The 18,899-nt window shown below is 46.9% G+C and overlaps 1 protein-coding gene across 2 annotated transcripts in view; it reads right to left on the bottom strand.

Annotated features, from left to right (window-relative positions):
* LOC148648366 (neurensin-1-like) overlaps positions 1-1,628 on the bottom strand; it is a 3,978-nt gene extending 2,350 nt beyond the window's left edge. Inside the window, exon 1 of one of the 2 annotated variants that reach the window (XM_088608075.1) lies at positions 1,000-1,628. The gene's annotated coding sequence lies outside the window, so the exon portion shown is untranslated. The remainder of the gene's footprint in view (positions 1-999) is intronic. The other variant, XM_088608074.1, reaches the window with a different exon arrangement.
* Between the last annotated feature and the right edge of the window lie 17,271 nt (positions 1,629-18,899).

Below are 18,899 nucleotides of genomic sequence, written 5' to 3'. Positions count from 1 at the left end.
AAACAGCAGCCGTGGGCAGAAACAGCTCAGCCCAAACAGCGCTGAAGCCTTCATCACGCTTGACAGGATTTAAAATGTATCTGTTTAAGGTTTCAGGTTGCCAGCAGAACCTGAACTTAAACAGCATCACAGTTAAGAGCCTGTGCCATCTCATTGCTCAGAAGGTTTTGTGTTTTCTTCCTTGTCACATCATTACAGGGAAACTGCAAGAACATATATTGGAAGGTAGCCATTTTCTAAATTAAATTCCCTGCATCCTCTTGGAAACTCGGAAAAATGAACTAATCTCTTAGGTTAATCTACTGTATTATATGTTACCTGACCAGGTACCACAGCTATGCATTTTTCCAAGGGCTGTATTTGACCTGTTTCTGATTAATTCTTCGGCCAAATCTTTTAACAAAAATGCATGTTTTTTTTCAAACAAACACACCACAAATGCACCAGGAATAGGTTCTTTTTTGCCTTGTTGAAGTTACAAAACTGGACCTAGCTCCAATCTGACAGCACATTTAGAAAGAAGCCAGGGTGCCCGAGACTTCGCCGTGAGCGCAATTAATTGGCTGTGAGTGGAGTTCAGAATGGAGGCGGCAGCACTTCATCATCAAGTCTTTAAACTCCTCCGTCAGCTGCAGGACGCGGGAGAGCGATGGCATGTCTCTCTGGCTAACAAGCCTGATCACACATGAAGTGACTGTGAAGTACAGCCCTGTTAATTAAATTACTAACAGATGCAGCTTCTAGTCTGATCCACTTCAACATCTCTCCCCTCACTTGCCTCCTTCCTGACTCGAGGTTTCCACACTGAACTTGGAGGACCCTCTCCCTGGCCCCCCCCCGTCCCCGGTGGGTGGAAAAGACACAGGACTGGGAACGGGGGCTGAGACGCACGGAAAGACACGGCAGGCACAAGCACTAGCACACTAGCACACTTGCACACTTGCACACTAGCACACTAGCACACGCTGCAGGGCGGCAGAGGCGCTGAGCTGCGCTCACCTGGGCGGGCTGGCGGGGGCTGGCTGGGGCTGGGCTCCGTCTCCGCTTGGCTGCGCCCGCTGAGCAGGCTGGCTGGAATCGCGGCAGTCTGAGAAGGAGCGCGCTTCGTGCGAGAGCCGGTCCGCAGGGTCACAGAGCCCCCGAGAGAGCGCCGGGCAGCTCGGTAGCCAGCCTGCACTGCTAATGACATCAGGCTGGAGGGGGAGCAGAGACGAGCCTGGTGGAGAGAGGAGGAGGAGGGGAGGGGTGCCTCCATTCTTACCCGCTCGCTAGCACTCTGCCTGTGTAGAAAATCACTCCCCTGCGTCTGCAGCTGGTGTGTCGCGCTGAGAGCTCCAGCACACAGCCTGGGTTTGAAAGAGAACTGGAGTCTGCACTCAAAGGAGTCAGCATTTCAGGCTCAGGTAGACCCTGTCCGAGACAGCACCCAGTCCAGCCATTAAATCCAGCAAGAAAATGGACAGAGGCAGGGTCTGCATGAGTGGCACCTGTTGTCTGGGAGCAGGTGTTCCAACTGATGTCACTTCCTGTCCACAGTGGGTGTCCGTGGAAGCTCCTAACGCACACCCCTGTCGGAGTGGGGACGCACACCAGGTGCAGCTGAGCGGGCCAAGACCGCGAGAGTCCAGAGATGAAGTAATTGCTATCGATGTTAGCTGTCTTAAGCACAGAATGGGGCTCCAAGAAAAGATTTAGTTAAAAAGAAAATGGCAGACAATCATTCACTTATTACAGCATGTGTATATGTGCCCCAGACTAGAGACAAATCAAAGTCCAGGTTCACTTGATCCCCATGGTTGCTCAAGTCGGATTGATTCACCATAGGCGGCCGCCCAGCAGAGCTGGCTGCGCATTGCAGCACATCTCAGAGAACCTGTGACTGTCTGCTGTACAGAAGCCTGCCTGGGTTTCAGCATGGAACAAACCTTTACCTGCCCCTCATTTGATTGGCACTGGACCAGCCCTGTGCAGGATCGCCAGCTGTTTCGAAGCCTCGACACGGATGCCTGGACTGTCTCCGGAGAGAATGAGACGCACAGTTCTGTTCTCACAGGCACACTCGCCTGCCCACTGAGCTATTCATCGCTTGAGCCTCATGGGAGTGCTGACAGAGCCCATGCCTCCTGTTGACAACCCTGCAGCTGCCCAGCAGAAGAGCTCATCTACCCCACTGGCATCCAGCGAGGCGACACGGGTCCAGAGTGGCGCTGTCTGGGCCGAAGAGTGAACACCTCCGGCTGGGCGAGAGAACAGGCCTCGGCCCAGTTCTGATGTTGCACAAGCCATGGTGCCTGTTGTCTGTCAGAACCAGGCTCCTTGGAGCTGATGGCCCAGTGCACTGTACTGTTTCCTGGAAATGTAACCTGGCAGACAACCTGATTTCTGAAGGTCATGTCTGCAGAACACATTAGTTATCGCTCCTTTAAACTTTTTTTTTTAAGATTGCTGACAAAATTAAAAAGAGCAGAATGACCACAAACGACATTTCCCAGAAGTCCCTGCGGTCCCCTTTTATGGCTGCACTTTCCTGCTCAGTCTCCTCTACCCGAAGGGTTGTCGTGGCAACTCAGAGATGCAGAATCTGTCTGAAAGATGTGCACACCTACACACTGTTCTTCAAGAGCTCCGTGCATGTGTGCTTAGAAGTTCTGTAATTAGCTTTTTTCCTTCTTCCTGTTTTTGAATACATTCTTTGAAAGTTATTTCTTATTTCCTTTTAGCTTATTTTAAGAAGGCTGTTATTAATCAGTCAGCAGGCGTACATTAGATTGTGAATATGCACCACAAATCATCACATTTATGTACAGACTGTACTGTGTGCATAATTGTAAGTGAATGAGGGGATTAATCAGGATAATGACAGACATTTATTACAGTAACAATGTCTAATTAGAAGGGTAATTTTCAACATCATGCTCATTAACCTGTGAATGCTTGTGGCGAAACAAACAACAGACGCACTGTTGCACAATATAAATCCAGAGGAAAAAAGATAAGCGCTGGAACATTCAATTGGTTTCCGCCACAGAAACCAAAAGCAAGACAACATGTAGCTGCTGATGGACTTCCTTATCACCACGACCTTGGAAACTGATGTCAAGGTTCTTTTAAGTATCTGTGAGTCCCCCTGTATTTTTCGGTGATTAACATGCTACTCCATAAAACAGAGAAAAAAAAATAAAATAATGTTATCAGGTTGACTAAGCGTAAGTGGAGCCAGAACTCGCCAATCCGTTCCACATAACAGAAAGCCATTTAAACATTCAATGGCAGCTCTTCCATGGAAGTCCTGTCTGCTGCAGGGAAGGAGTGAGACTATTATAGCTGAACAAAAGAGAGGTCAGACAAACCACCCTGCAAGTTAATTAGTTAAGCAATTTCTCATTAACCTTTAGCACAAACACTGATGAGAGGTCTTGCCCCCATAGTGTGGAGACATTTTAAACAAAACTGATTAAATATCAGTGCGCAGGAGAATGTTTTATTATTGTTATTTTTTCTAATGAATTTTTCTTTAATTTCCTGTGCTTTCTCCCCCTTATTTGAATTCTGTTCCTATCTCTCTCTCGCAGGTGGCAGGGCTCTCCGTCATGCCTGGATCTCATTGTCATGCTTGGTTCTGTTTGCCAGACAGACAGTCAGAGCTAGATGCAGGGACCAGGATTGCAGTCAGTTCTATGTGGCATGCATGCAATACTCCCCAGCTGGCTCTGATACCCTGGCTGCCCACCAGATTTTTAATCTCTTAAGCTTCTTCTCCTTACAGGAGAAGCTCTCCCCCACTTCATCACTGACTAACCCTGCAAGCAGAAGTCTTTGAGCTGAGGCCAAAGCAAATGTCCAACACAAACTACAAACGGAATCTGAATCTTCTTCAAGAGTTCGAGAGGTCTTCACCTTGAATGGCATCAATGTGACACTTTCCAGTTTAGTATTACCTAATAGCTGTCATAGTTGCACATACTGTAGTTGACAATTGCCTAAGATTTAATTACTGTTCAATTGTGTATGGAAATGCAATTGGGCATAGTTGCATAGGTATCATACACAAGCATTAATTTCGAAAACACTGCAACCTAATGTACACCTAGCTCAGACTGACTGTTCAAGGGAGGTCATAGATCTAAACTCGAAAATGGCACTGTGATTATGTATTCAACTCGAACTAGCTCCACAGTCAATCTGCTCTTAGTTCACATTTAAGAGCAGCTCAATTTCTGTACAATAAAACTTTATGAAAAAATCGTAACAACACAAGATCAACTATGCAGTTCATAGATGTCTAAAAGGTGCTTCATTTAAATTATTCCTCTAGCATTTTTTTTCTATGCATGCTGGAACCCTTCCAACTCAAGTTCTATTAATTCTGAGTCAATTATAAGTTTTATAACAGATCTTTACGATGTGATTAACTGTGTGAACATCTTTCAAATGAAGTATCAAACAAGTCCATTTTTTATGATCTGGAATCATCTGACAGTGGAGTTCATTTATTTTAATTGGCTGTGATGGAAATAAAAACAAGGAGGGGAGTCTGCCTGGACTTTGTGGAAGTCTTTATCTGTCATTTTGAATGCCCAAGAAAAAATAAAAGAGATATTGCAAATACAGCAATTCCATCATGAGAATGTGATAGGCATCTACACATATATTACAACGTCAACGTGGAATTTAGTACAGTTATCAAGCAGTTCGCATTTTTCTTTCTCATGGAATGTTGTTTTGACTGTTACTCCGCCCACAAACACAACATAAATTCCCTATACTACACTAAATCTACTTTGCAAAAGCTTGTGAAAAAAAGCGGATCATGAACTTCAGTCCAGCAACGTCTAAACTCGCATCTCTTGACTTTCACAGATTTCCGAAAAACAAAGCGACATGCCTTAAGATTTTAATCTGGAACTCCAGATCAAAGCATAGCAAGAGAAACAGTCATACATTCTTGTCCGTTCCTGTATCATCTGTGGTAAACTGACTCATTCAGAGCCTCATCACGGACTTCTATCATTAGTAAAGGCATTGTACTCTGTGCAATCAAAATGCTGTTGCTTAGGCAATGAAGAAGTGAGCCTCAGGCAGCATTAGGACTACATCTTTGCAGAATGTTGCAGAAGGAGAAGTGATGCATCATACTTGTTTCTTCCTACATGACTTTTATGGGTTTTCGGTAAAAATCTCGAATCTGTTGCCATCTTCAAACGCAATGCTCATGGAATTTAAAGCAAACACCAAAGGCCTCTTTTCCTTCTAATCCGGCTCCTTTCAAGAAGAATAAAGGCCGCCATTTAAAACACCACAACAAAAACAGCCAAATAAAATCAATAGCATCTTTTTTTGTTTTTTTGTTTGATAGCAGGGATGGAGACTCTGGTTTGTTTTTTTTCCTGCAGTGTTGTGAGCAGTGTCTGGGCAGACGAGGTGTCCCCCTCCCCCCCCCCTCTGAGGGGGAGCAGGGAGTGAGGTCAGAGTCTAGTGCAAGGAGCCCTGAAGGGATCGATGAAGATAAGACACTGCCATTCTGCCATGCTGCTATGCTGCTGGCGCCTCTCATCCGTCCCTGTGACCTTCCTGTGCCCGAGCTGTGTGCATGAAAACAGGCCTCGGAGAAGTGCCAGCTTAGGGGCTTGAGCGATACCGCTAGCACAAGAAATAGCATCCTGTGTGACAGGCAGTGCACCAGTGTGGGTCAGACGCGTGTAGCTAATTAGTTAAATAGTTGCCTAATTTGAGTGGGCATCAAATAGGTGGCCCAAGCATTAAGCAGGGGCTTTACACAGGGAAACATAAATTACAACGACTTGTAATGCAGGATGCATGGATGTGGTGAACTTCCCAGTTTCTCATTTAGCCTCGTCATGTCGACCCCTCATTAAATCAGCCTCAGAGACTCAATCCAGGCCACCTTCTCCCCGCCTGTTGCCCTCCAGCGCTTGTTCATGTTCAATGCAGTCGAACTGCCCGCTCCGGCGGCAGACGCAACCCTGCGATGCAACACGTGCTCCTCACACTCTCTTGCAGGATGAACTGACAATCTGCTGCCGCAATCAGGGGTGGGGGTTTAGAGCAGGGGATGGTGGAACCTCCCAGCGGGTTTTGGAAAGACGGTCAGTTACCTCATGAATAACAAAGGAGGCAGAGCTTCATCAGTGCAATGTGTACCTGTGCATTGACTACATTTCGTTCTTCTGTTCTGTATTTCTGTTGCAAACGGCAGTCACTGCTTCAGACAAACAAATCAAACGGGACTGCGTTAAAATTTGTGCTTAACTGCAACAGCAATGTCCCTCAACTGTTGCATCAGCTATAGATAAGAGGCCCCTGACACAACGCTGGATACAGATGCTTAATTTGAAAGAACCACAAGCTTAATTCCTGGGGCACCCATGACCTGGTGAAATTCTTCTCCTGCTTTCTGTGCAGAGGTTAGGGATGATTTCTGCTGGTGCGGCTGCGCATGATAGTGACTTACCTGGCAGCACATGACTGCCTGCTCTTCTGACACAAGAGTCTGTGACAGTTCTTGAAGAACACAGAGCATAAGACACCTCCAGCAGGGGGCAGGAGAACACCTGTCCAGTGCGGTTCTAAATCTGTCTGTCCTGCCTGCATCAGAGGGTGAAGTCAGTCACAATGGTGAAGAGCAGGGCTACTTAACCTGTGGCAAGATTTAATCGGCTCCCTGGTGTTGCTGAATTTATTTCTTATAATGTCTTGTTTTCTCAGCACAATTTTTTTACTTTGGGTTTGCATTTCGTTCTAATTGAAAGGGGTCCATAGTACTGAGCCTCCCTGACAGGGAGTTGCTGCTCTTTTGAATGGGCTGTTGCGTTTGTGGGTCCTCACCCTCACCCGGAGGTCTGGAAGGGCAGGTCCTCAGGTGCAAGGCGGGATGATACAGCTCCTCCAGCAGCTGCCCGGAGATCTCAGGAATCCAAGCACGCGCTGTGAAAGCAACAGGCTGCTGCCCTTGTGGGCCCGGGAGATGAAACACATGGAAATGTATTATTTAATTGCAGAGCACTTTGTCCCATTGCAGTGCATCAGGGACGCGTGCGTCAGCCGCAGAGCGTGAGTCATGATTTTGCTGTTCAAGAGTGCTTCAAAACGACGTGCTGCTCCAGAGGCCAGACGGAACTTACAGAGATGAGCATTACAGCTGAAACACACGCCCAGTATGACTGTGTGCATTTAGCTACGGCTTATTTCAGTGTGCGAAATGCCAACATTATCTACTGTTAGTGAAAAGTGTTAAGGTTTCAAAACAAAATGGTGACAGATATATGAAATCGCACACCCCTTCCCATAGAATTCTCTGCCTGCTGTATGTTTGGACAACAACAGATGGACTACATAGCAACATGCCTCCTCTACAACTCCATTCAATGTTCTGATTCCAAGACAGGAACTTAAGGCTTCATAGCCTAATGGTTACTGTCTATCAGCTCAGATGACCATTTTTTTCATAGAGAAAACATGCAGATTGTTTAATAACAAACTGTCCAGATTACTTCACAGGTTAAGGCATCTGTTGGAAAGTGTGGGAGTTTTTCTAAGAGGCAATTTCAGCCACTCAGAAGGGGTGCCACAACTGTCATTGTCAGTGAATCCTGACACACGCGCCTTTATCTCGATGTTTTGCTCTTTTGCTGGGTTTGTGAAAGCTAGTCATGCTGCTGAGTTCATGAGCCACCTGTTTTACAGGCCAGACATGTTGGGGCTGGGGATAGAGTGAGAGGTACATCATCGTACCTGGATGGGTTCAGGTAAAACGGAAGAGGTTCCGATTGGAACAGGGATAGGGATTAGGTCTCTTTTCGGTTCGGGTCAGACAGAGGTGTAGATGAGCTGAGTCAAGAGGCCATCGAGACGGGCTAGTGATCATGTTTTCATCTTAAGGTTAGTTTTGAGTTGGTGAGGTTTAAGATGACACTTGAATACATTGATATGTGGTTTATTTTGTTTTTCAGGGTTAGGTTTTAAGATTTGGCACCTACAGTCTTGACGAGGCAGTGTTTCTGTTGTATCCCTGCAGGGTGCAAGAAAGGGCTCGTTCGTACTGCAGGCTGAAATACCCATTTTGGCCTTCAGGAGGTGCCATTGTCACAAGTAGAAACAAAATACTGTACCTCCTTTTTATTAAGGACATGATCTTGAGCGCAGTTAAAAAGTGCACCGACCAGCTCCATCAGTGGCTGTCCCAGGCAAAAGAAAACCGCGCATTTATACAGCTCGGAAGAGCACCTGCAAAGACACTGGAGACTGTGAAAATGGATTGCTTTTCAGACTGCAGCTGCTGGAAGCTAGGAGGTGTCCTGTTAAACTGGTCGTGTTATATAACATCAGCCAACAATTTAACAGGAGCGCATCCACTGGACACACATAAACTCACTGCACTGAACTGACTGCTTCTTGTGTTTGCAGCTCACGTACTTACAGTATTCTCCTTTACCCTAATGGTTTTGCATTGCCCTGCACATGACATGTGCTTGTGCACCTCTCACCTGCTCTTACACTGACTCCCCAGGAAAGGGCTCTCCTGTGTCCCGTGCGCGCCCCGACAAGCCTGCCTTGAGACGGGACTGCCTGGAGTCGGGCTGTCCGCTGGCGCTCAGCAAGGTTAAGAATCTCTTTCCTCAATCCTGCCACACAAGGCAGTGAAATTCATTACCTGCCAGTGCAGGAGCCCTGACCCAGTCTGATGGATTAAAGGGAGATTTCAAGGGGAAGTTGCTTGGCACTGCTCCTGCCTGGCTTGATTGCAGACTCTCCCTGCAGCCTCAATGCCACTCAGCCCTCGCAGCGCCGCCCGCCAGTGTCTTTGAAGCAGGCGTCCGGGCTCCTGTGAGCACACTGGCCTCACCTTCACAGCAACCTCTTGGGGAGGAGGACAGTCTCAGCTGAGGGAGGGGCAGTCCTGGCTCATAGCCTGCTCCAATAACACATTTCAATCAGCAGAGAGCTCAAGTGAGTGTAACTTTTTTTTTTTCTGAGCCCATAATCACAGAGGACAGACTGCTGGGTTTCATTACCTGGACTTTCCACTCAGTCTTACAAACAAGTAAGGCAGAATGCTCAGTGAAACTACAGAGAAGACTGATGAAGGGGTCTGACTACAATATGTGTAAACACCTAAATAAATCCAGCAAATACAGTAGATATTTAAAATAGCTTATGAGATCTAATCAACAATGTGCAATTCAGCACATTTTTAGAAATGTTTGTGTATAGTATACACTCAAAGATATATCAATAGAATGACCACCTTGTCTGATCTTGTCAGCTCTCAGAAGCTAAGCAGGATGTGGTTTGGTCAGACCCACACCCCAGTCAGAGCAATCTACTGCCCCAACTACACCCCAGTCAGAGCAATCTACTGCCCCATACACACCCCAATCAGAGCAACCTACTGCCCCAACTACACCCCAGTCAGAGCAATCTACTGTCTCAAACACACCCCAAACATACAGTAGCTGTCGATGTGGCGCCAAAAATCATGAATGTCTGCAGCTGGCAAACCAGGATTCCCTATCCTGCTGCTTCTTCAGGTAGGTGTGTTCCTCAACACAATGTCTCTGAGAAGAGGGTGAGAATTCAGCAGGCCTGAAATTTGAATGAGGCTGGCTTCAGGGACCAGAGGACCACCCTTTGGTCTTAATTGTGTGTTTTCTGGACGAACGGCTGGTGCTCTGTCGTCCAACCGAAGGACGGCCAGCGTGAGGCGCTCTCTGCCCAGAGCCTTGCTTCCCTCCTCCTGCAGGGGTCCAGGTGTGAACTCGTGAGGGGTCCGGTGACGGCCCCCGCTCGGGTCACAGCGCGGCAGCATGCACACGTCTCCGTGGAGGAAGCGGGGCCGCTCTCCGGGCCCCGGCGCCCCGCGGGGGGGGGGGCAGCGCGGGCAGCAGATTGCCTCAGCCCCCCTGCTGCTCGTGTGCAGCTGCTGCTGCGACAGGCCCGACCGAGCTCTCCCTTCATCTGCCGGCCCGAGAGCCTGGCCTCTTTCCTTTGTGTGCCGGGCGCCGCGGCGGGCAGCTGAGCACCAGCGGCGAACGGGACGATCCTTGGCGCGGGACTCCAGGGTGCGTTCTGCTCAGTAAACAACCGCCCCCCCCCTCCCCCCTCCCCGCTATCAGTCACAAACCCCACAGACCCCAGGAGTCCTGTCACGTTCAGCTCTTTAATGCATTGCAGAATTTGAGGAGGCCAGTGGAAAATCTCTTGAGGAAAACAAATATTATCATAGCTTATTACAGAATTGCTCTTGAAATCCAACCAAAGGGGGAACTGCTGTCGTTTTGCTGTGTATGAGGAAGTCTGCAGTATACACAGTATGTTACATGCACTATAATTTCCGTTTGGAAAACTAGGGTTAGAGCAGTGGGAAACTGTAGAATTTTCTATTTATGCTTTATTTTTTTCCAAACAGACCACTTTACTATTATTTTTAGGCCGTTTGCTCTAGACTCAATCCCTGGGTTTTTCCTATTTTTTTTTACGTTAGCATAAGAAGATGTCAGGACAATTACCGAGCTCTGTGTTGTATGTTACAGCACGAACCACAGAGAAAGCCCTGCTGAGCTGTCCTGCAGTGTAGTATAAATTGGAATAAATTCCTGTGGTGCAGCAGCTCACCAAGCCTCCACTGCCAAGACTGAGGACAAGAACTCTGAACCTGCAGCAGATCTGCACAGTATGTTTCCTGCTCAGCAGTTTTGTTTTAACTGATGCAATTCAGAGGCAAGGAAGCTGAACTGGGATTCCAAAGCGCAAACCATTTCAGCATTTAAAGCCAAGCAGCGGTTTTTCCTGTGTGACAACAGACAGATGAATTGGGTGGAACTGCATTGTAATGTCTAACCTCTTCTGGTGAACTGCGAGAGATTCCCTGCCCTGTCTACTCACTCTACAGACCCCCAGGTGATGTAAGGTGGCCGTCACTGCTGCCAGCGCCGCAGAGCACGTCGAATTCTGCGCAGCCGCGACGGACAAGCGGCTCCGATGAGCACGTCTTCTCTTCCTCATTCTCCTCCTGCCAGACAGAGACCTCTTCTGTGCGCAAGGACGTTAAATAAAAATACTGGCAATTCCAAACTTTTCCCACATAAAGCCACGGAAACGCTTTGGATTTTGACACACGACCACAGGGGAGAGAGTGGCACCTCCTTGTCTGGGAAGGGAACGATGACCCTATCTAATTGAGTCATTGACTAATTGCTGATGATATATTTTGTATACAGATAATTAACCCCATCCTCATGCTAGCGGTGCAACATTCTACCAAGAGTGTTTTATGTGTATTTCTACAGTATATGTGTATTTCAGGGGGACAGTCTTGGACAGTCACAATCCAGCAGTCAATAAGCTCATCTCTTAAATAACCACTTTTATAAACATTTGGAACAATTGCATTCCTGCCACTTAAGGGGGGGATGAGTTCCATTACTTAGTTCAAAGAGCGTTTGACATGAACACACCAACATCCTGTACTTCTCAATGACCGCATTTGCCTATTCCTGTCCAAACTGAATCAATTAATTCAGGGACTGGCTCACGACGCACATGTGCTCCACGTCTTCACTAACTGCCCACTTAAGAGTGACCTTTGAAATGGTCTGGACTGTGGCTCTCCAGCACCCAGATTGATTTCTGTTTGAGAAAGCTGAGGACACACATGACACAAGTGGAAAGTACGCAGAAGTGCAAATCAGACTGAGACCAAGAGGCACATCTGTACTTGAAGGGGTGTGGGAGGGCAGAAAAAGTAGCCCACACACGTTTAGAAAAAGTTGAAACACTGGCTTCTTTCAAGAAATGACTGGCCGAGATCCTGAGATTAATGAGCACTAACGATCGCACAGACCAGATGGGTCAAACGGCCTCCTCTGGCTTGTCACCTCTCCCATGTTCTTACAATTACATCTCCCGCTCTGCACATGCCATATAACCAGACTGGAGCTGCTAGAGTGCTGTTAACAAGTCTTTCCGAAAAGATGAGTCACTGTCAGTGGCTTTTCTTAAAGGTGCACGATTGTTGTACCTCCAGAGAGTTCAGGGTGTCAGACTCGGAGTAATTTACTCTCACATAAATCAGTGAGGCTCCCTGCTGCTCCTTCTGTCCGCGGTGCGGACCTCGCCCGTGAACGTGTTAATATTCCCTGATGTCAATAACGCTCCACTGTCTCGTGTGTCTTCTGAGCCCACATCCATCACAGGTGGCGTATCAAGGCCAGGAGGATAAATACATGTTTAATGGCTGAGACAAGACAGATCAGAATAGGCTGTGGTTATGGTGGACAAATGCAGCATGCCAAAGAAAGTCTTGGAACAAAAAACGTGGGGGAAGGGACTCTGTACTTGTGAGTTATTGGGTGTCAATGTCACGGCAGCCTTTTTAAGCCACGCTGTGTCATCTGTTACCAACCTGGCCAGAGCAGCACTCAGCACTGACATCGTCCGTCGCATTGTCTGGGATTCTGGGGGAATTATTATCGACCAAAACCTTTTGGAAATTTATTTGTACTAAATCACAATAATCCCTCGTGCAAAATGCACATTGTAAACTCTGACCTGGATTCATATTTAAGAGGTTTATGTTCTTATTTATTCACACTTGGCTGCGTGGAATAAATACCCACATGTATGTTTTTGGTGAGTAATATTCCAGCGATTTTAAATCTGTGGAAATCCATTTATTTAGTAATGCTTTGTGTTTGCAATGATGTTACAAAACAAATACTGCTCTTCTGGAATCGACCAGGTACGTTCCCCAGAGTGCAGGCATGACATAATGAAACAAGAGAAGCTTTTAAGCGTTAACACGGAGGAAGTACCAAGCGGAGGAGTTTATTGAAAGTACAGTGACATCAACCTTATTTTTTCGGATGCCACAGAACACTGAACCAAGGTCAGGTTTGGGAAACGTGTTGAAAGTGTCCTCTAGTCTCAGACAGAGGATGACAGCAGAGCCCTGAAGTTGTGTACATAGTGGGCATGCCAAAGTTCAGGAGGAGGTCAAGCCCTAATCTCACCCACTGCTGCCTGTCCACATACAGTATAAACGCCCCGCTTCTCGCTCACTCTCTTGTGTGTTTCGTTTCTCCGTCCCCCCTCCCCCCTCCCGATCTTCAGCTCCCTGGCTCACCCCTCGTTACTGGGGGAAAGACTTGCCCAACACCTTTCTCATTACGGGCTGGTTGTCTTTCTCCTCAGCCATGTGAGTTTACCCACTAAAGCCCCCTATCAGACACCCGCCTCTTCTCCAGCTGAATTAGGGTTTGATCAAGCTCCTGATACACAAAAATGGAAAATGTGGGGGATTTTGAAGTTTATATAAATGCAGCATGGAGCTGTAAAGAGTTATCAGAGCAGAGATCACTGGCATGATCATATACAGTACATCTGTGTGTTTGGGATTTGATACATTGATCAAGAATGTAGGTTAATCTGTCTTTTCTGAAAAACCAGTGTAGCCCATCCGAGAGGAACTAAAATGTACATGTGAGATAAGGAGCAATGATAGGTAATGAAATGTATTTAGCACAGAAGTTTATGTAACCAAATTGATGCTTTGCCACTGCTCTACATAAAAGTAAATCCTATTTCCTGCAGTGACTGCACAGAGCAAACAACTCTGATATTAAAAGAAACTTTTTTTTTTGCTCAGGCTGGGAGGGTGGAGGCGTTTTAGCTGAATCAGAAACCACAGCATCAATTTTAAAAGAATTAAATTCAGCTTAAACAGATCCCATCCCCACGTCTCGCATTAAACCCATTCAAAGGGAAGGCAAATCCTTGGGAGTACATGGGATTATCGGAGAGCCTCCGCGGATACAGCCAGTGGGTTGTGAGACAGGGAGGGGCAGGAGGGTGGGGGATCATATGAGAAGCTGCCAGGGAAGAAGCTCCAGCTAAAATTGGAAGACACATCAAATGCTTAAAAACCTGGTCAGGTGGCTCCCTAAGCAACGAGTGTCACACTGTGAAACTGTGAAATCAAAAATCCCGCACACGCAGGTCTTGTGGTGGGGAAATCTGTGCTACTGGATTCAAACGCGGGGCCAGAACTAGAGAACTTTGGAACAGCAGAAACCTTAGCGATCCCGAAAAAACGACCCTGAACCCACAGGCCTGCATGTTGTGCAGCACGAGAGCTTCGAGCGCAAGAATCACCACTCCCCGGCAGCACAGATCAAGTGTGCCAGGGCTAATCTAGTGTTCTAAAGATAAACTAACATGCTATAGGTTATCTCTAGGGTTATAAAGATAATCTAATGTGCCAGAGCTAATCTAGTTTTCTAAAGCTAAACTAACATGCTAGAACTAACCTGGCGTTTTAGACCTAAACTAACATGCTGGAGCTGTTCGAGTGTTCCAGAGCTATTCTAATGGGTGCTTCACCCTTTTCCTTTGGAAGGTGTATGTCTAGCTGGGGGGTATTCTGTGTTTTTCTCTTACTCTTCAGTTTTGTCAATGAGCAAAAACTTTTGTCTGCTGCAAGGGCAAAGATAAGGCACAGGGAATCCTTTCATCTTTTTAAAAACGTTTTGATTTGACAACATTATCAGAATGTACTGCTGTATCTTTACTTTTTATAACTGCAGACCCCCCAGCTCTTCAATGTCTCATCCACTCATCCATTCCGGTTTTGGGTTAGTTGTGTGTCCTAACGCCGTAAACCCAGGTTAAAGCTGTGTTTAAGGTCCCCTGTAGGCCATACCTATCAGGCCACCCTTGAAAGCTCCCAAGAAAATTCCTGCTCTGCAAAGTTATGCAGAATTTAAACCAGTCAAGAGACAGAGTGAGTATTGAAAGGCCATTACTCTAATATATACATAGATTTTAAAACCTTAAGTTATGTGAAATGCTGACTTTACAAAAGAAACTATCTAATAAAGTAGTGAGAAGTCTTCTGAATACGGTGGGTTTTATTAGGGTCTTAAAATTCCTTTTGTCCCCTGTAGACATGAAGAGACGTCTCAGATATGTTACTTCCTCTGGTGTATCAAAGGGATGCTGAGAATCAGAAGACAGCTCTGTCTCGGTCCCCAGCCGAAGACTGCGCCCATGACAAAGCAATGTGAACCCGAACCCTAAATAAACCAGTCAATGCTGATGTCAGTTCATATGAGGACAGATTTCCAAGATGTACCATGAATACATTCACCTGCAGTAAGCAGGATTTACGTGTTACCCTGTGGCAAACTTTAGAAAGAAGCTGTGACCAGCAGAAAATCAGAGATGTGCAAATGAGACTCTGCAAGAGCTTATGCGTTTTGAAAGAACTGACAAATGTGCAAATCACTCTAGGTTATTCTGAAAGACAGAGCAGTGTGGTGGGGATTTTTTCTTTCTTTTTTTTTTGTTGTTGGTAGGTTTCAAGATACCAGCCCAGAGCATGACTTCAAGGGGAAGTGCAGACTGTGAAACACTGGCCTCTGTCTGGCCTCATGAGTAATGTGCAGCGCAGGACCAGACAATATGAGGTCAAATGTGACGCCAGAAGAAAGCAGTTTTCAAACGTGAAAACCATCTTTGTATCATGGGTATAATGATAACATTTGATTTGATTTTTTATGCATAAAAACCAGAATGAGACGCTCTGTCTCCTGTAGTGTTGTGATGGGATGAAGGACTAATTAATATTAATTCTCATAATTCATCACAACTGCTGCTCCTAAATGCAACTTAACTGCTTCTAGTATCTAGTATCTATTATACCTGTCCTTCTATCTAGTCATCAATATGCATATGATAAATACAAATGCATGAAATCTTCCATAACTTTATACATTATTTTCTTTCTGTGCGGTGAGTGTATTGATGTAGAAAAATGTAATATCCCTAATATATCAGCCCTGAATTGCAAGACGAGGTTCTCGGCTCGGTACATATATCATGGCTGCTGTTATATATACAGCTGGGTCATAAAGACCCATGACTCATGAAAGTGCGGGCGCAGACGGCACACTGCAGTTCAGTTAAGGGGAAAACGCTGTGTGTAAAACTGGGGCGCTTCAGGATTTACTGCAATAGAACTGGGCTCGGGTCTTCCATGAATATGAATCCAACGCCTTCATTTCTGGGAATTTATTGGGGTGTCACAGGTGATGCATTTCGAACGTAGCCATGCACGCGTGCGCAAGTCCGCAGGCTGACTGGGGGATGAGAGTGTGGTCGCCGGAATGGCTTTTCCAGGAAATGAGGACTGGAGCAGCTCACCATGAAAACATAAAACCAGAGCTTGTCTCCCAGCCCTCTCAGGCTGCAGGCTTCTAAATCACCACTAAATATAATTTACTAGGGTTTCGGCGTGGTAAAACTACAAATAAACGGCGTCATAAAAGACAGCGAAAGGACACAGAGGACACCACCTCAAAATTCCCAGATCTGAAGACTTCCAAAAAAACCCCACAAACATCTCTGCGAATGGGACACAGGGACACAGCCCCACTCCCTCACCCCTTCAAAATGAGGAGGAAAAGGAGGAAAAACGTGCCTTTGTAGCCGAAGCAAAGCTGGCAAAGCGTGAAAATCACAGGAGCAGGAGCAGCACTGAGCGTCCGCCCACAAGCCATCAAAGGCCTGGCAAGACGCAGGCAGCTGTCTGGACCCCAGCCAGTGCAGCCCAGCCAGAACGGGAGACAGGCTCTGGGCTAGAGCAACGTCTCCTGACAAACTCAAACCTGCCGCCTTCCAGCAGAGCCCTGGCTGCAGCTCGGGCAGAGCAGGACTCTCCTGCTCTCTGTGTGATGTGGGAGTGCGCCAGGCCCATCCAGCCTCCCACTTCTCTGACCCTCGACTGGCCTGACTGCCTCTGGACCCACCTGTCTAAGGCTCTTCCCTGTGCTCTTCTCTCACTGTCTTCTCCTGCTTGGCTATAAGGGCCGTGTCGTGCTATCATGCATGGAAGCCTTTGGAGAAGTGGGGAGCAAGAGCTTGTTAATACCACGTGCGAGAATGGGCTCATGGGCTGGTCACTGCATGTGCCGCGGAAATGAAGGAGGCCGCGACTGAGTCTCATACACAGACTAAAACCACCGCGAGGGAAATGGGCTTCTTACCACCCACCCAAAAGACTTCAGGCAGTGGGAGCATGCAGCATGCCACCTGGAGGAGACCCGGAGGAGAGGGGTTCCTTCAGCAGATCCACAGAGCGACTGTCAGATTCTCCCAGTTACAGCCTGATCAGTGTTTTACGAAGACACTGATGTGGTAGTTTACTAACGCTTATCCTCTCTCCAGCTGCAGTCTTAAAAAAAAATGTGTGTCTGGGGGGTGGTGGGAGAGGAATTTATAGGTAAAGTCAGCAAGTGCAAAGCTGAGCAATTCTCTCCCTGGCCTAGATCAAAGTGATAAAAAAGCCCTTTCAACTTGTAGCTTTGGAAAGGCCATTGGTCGAGACAGTCCTTATAAAATACAACCCCTCATGTATTCACACTGTAAAACAGTTATCTGCTTACCAAGCTTCCCAGTGACATGAAATTCAATAAAGACATAAGCTTCCCATGGGTAAGTCTGGTCTTTACAAGGCAGTTCTTTCTCTGTTTTTAATACACTCTGTGGTAAGTAAGGCCCTTGGACAACTGGTCCTGCCAGAAACTCAGAGGCTGTTTCATTTACTTTCCAAAGCAGTGTGCCGGAAGATGCTAAGCTCTTTTTCAGTAGTTTGGTCAGATCCTAATGAATGGGATAGAGGGACAAGTTGTGTATAAGGTATTGGCCTGACTAGCCTAGTTGAGGGAATGGCAGCCTATCTGAGCAGGTGTAGATGGGGCAGGCGATGGGAGGAAGGGAAGGAAGGGTAATAATTCCTTACACCTAAGTAGCTCTTTTCTGGACACTCCACTCAAAGCGCTTAACAGGTCATGGGGAATCCCACTACCACCACCAGTGTGCAGCATCCACCTGGATGATGCGACGGCAGCCAGAGTGCGCCAGTGCGCTCAACACACACCAGCTCTCAGTGGGAGAAGAACAGAGTGATGAAACCAGTTCATAGATGGGGATTATTAGGAGGCCGTGTTCGGTAAAGGCCAGGGGCAAATTTGACCAGGAAGCCGAGGTAACACCCCTACTCTTTTCGAGAAACGCCCTGGGATTTTTAATATCTCTTCCAGCAGCAACCTTAGCTTTTCCCTGGAGGTCTCCCATCCAGGTACTGACCAAGCTTCAGTGGGCTACCAGGTGTGAGTTGCTGCTGGCCAGGTCTCTGGGTGCGAGACTTGCATTTGTAGGAGAGTGCAAATGTGCAAGGTTAGGATCTCCTGAATGTCTGTTAAAACAACACTGGGAGTGACGAGATTTGTGCAGGTTCGGCTATTTGCACGAAGCTCCTGGGAGAGACTGTTCTTAATCCCATCTCAAAGGCAGAGGGACCTTTGCTTTAGAAATCTGTAATCTTTCTGACTTTTTGCTCTTCTTACCTAGTTCTTGCACTCACCTCTCCTGTCATTTCCTGCTCAAGACGTGTATGGTGCTCTCCAGCCCTGCCCCCTTGGAGATATAGACCCTTGGCATGTGGGCCTGTATAAACACAGTGACTGCAAGGTGCCTATGGGGTTTGAGTCATTGGCAGAAGAGTAGTCTGTTGATCGCGACAGCAGAATATAGTATGATAACACCAAATCCTACAAGGCTCAGATGACGCTAATCCATATTCCTAACATAATACACTCCACTGCAGTAGAAGGAAATCCCTAAGGACTGGGTCTCCCCTAAAATATATTGGTTGGCTGGAACGGGGAGCATGTGTTTGAGGTAATTCTGACCTACAGCAATAGCTCCACTCTCCAAAAACCAGGCTGTTTGAGATCGGTGTACCATATCTGTTTTCATCATACTGACAAGGACAAGGACACTTGTCCTGAAAAGAGAGTTTTAAAGGGGGTGCCAGCCAATAG

This window comes from Lepisosteus platostomus, chromosome 15, assembly GCF_059453375.1.
Source record: "Lepisosteus platostomus isolate fLepPlt1 chromosome 15, fLepPlt1.hap1, whole genome shotgun sequence".
Lineage (NCBI taxonomy): Eukaryota > Metazoa > Chordata > Actinopteri > Semionotiformes > Lepisosteidae > Lepisosteus > Lepisosteus platostomus.
Note: the sequence above shows the minus strand (reverse complement) of the source record. Positions and strands in the feature narration are given on the sequence as shown.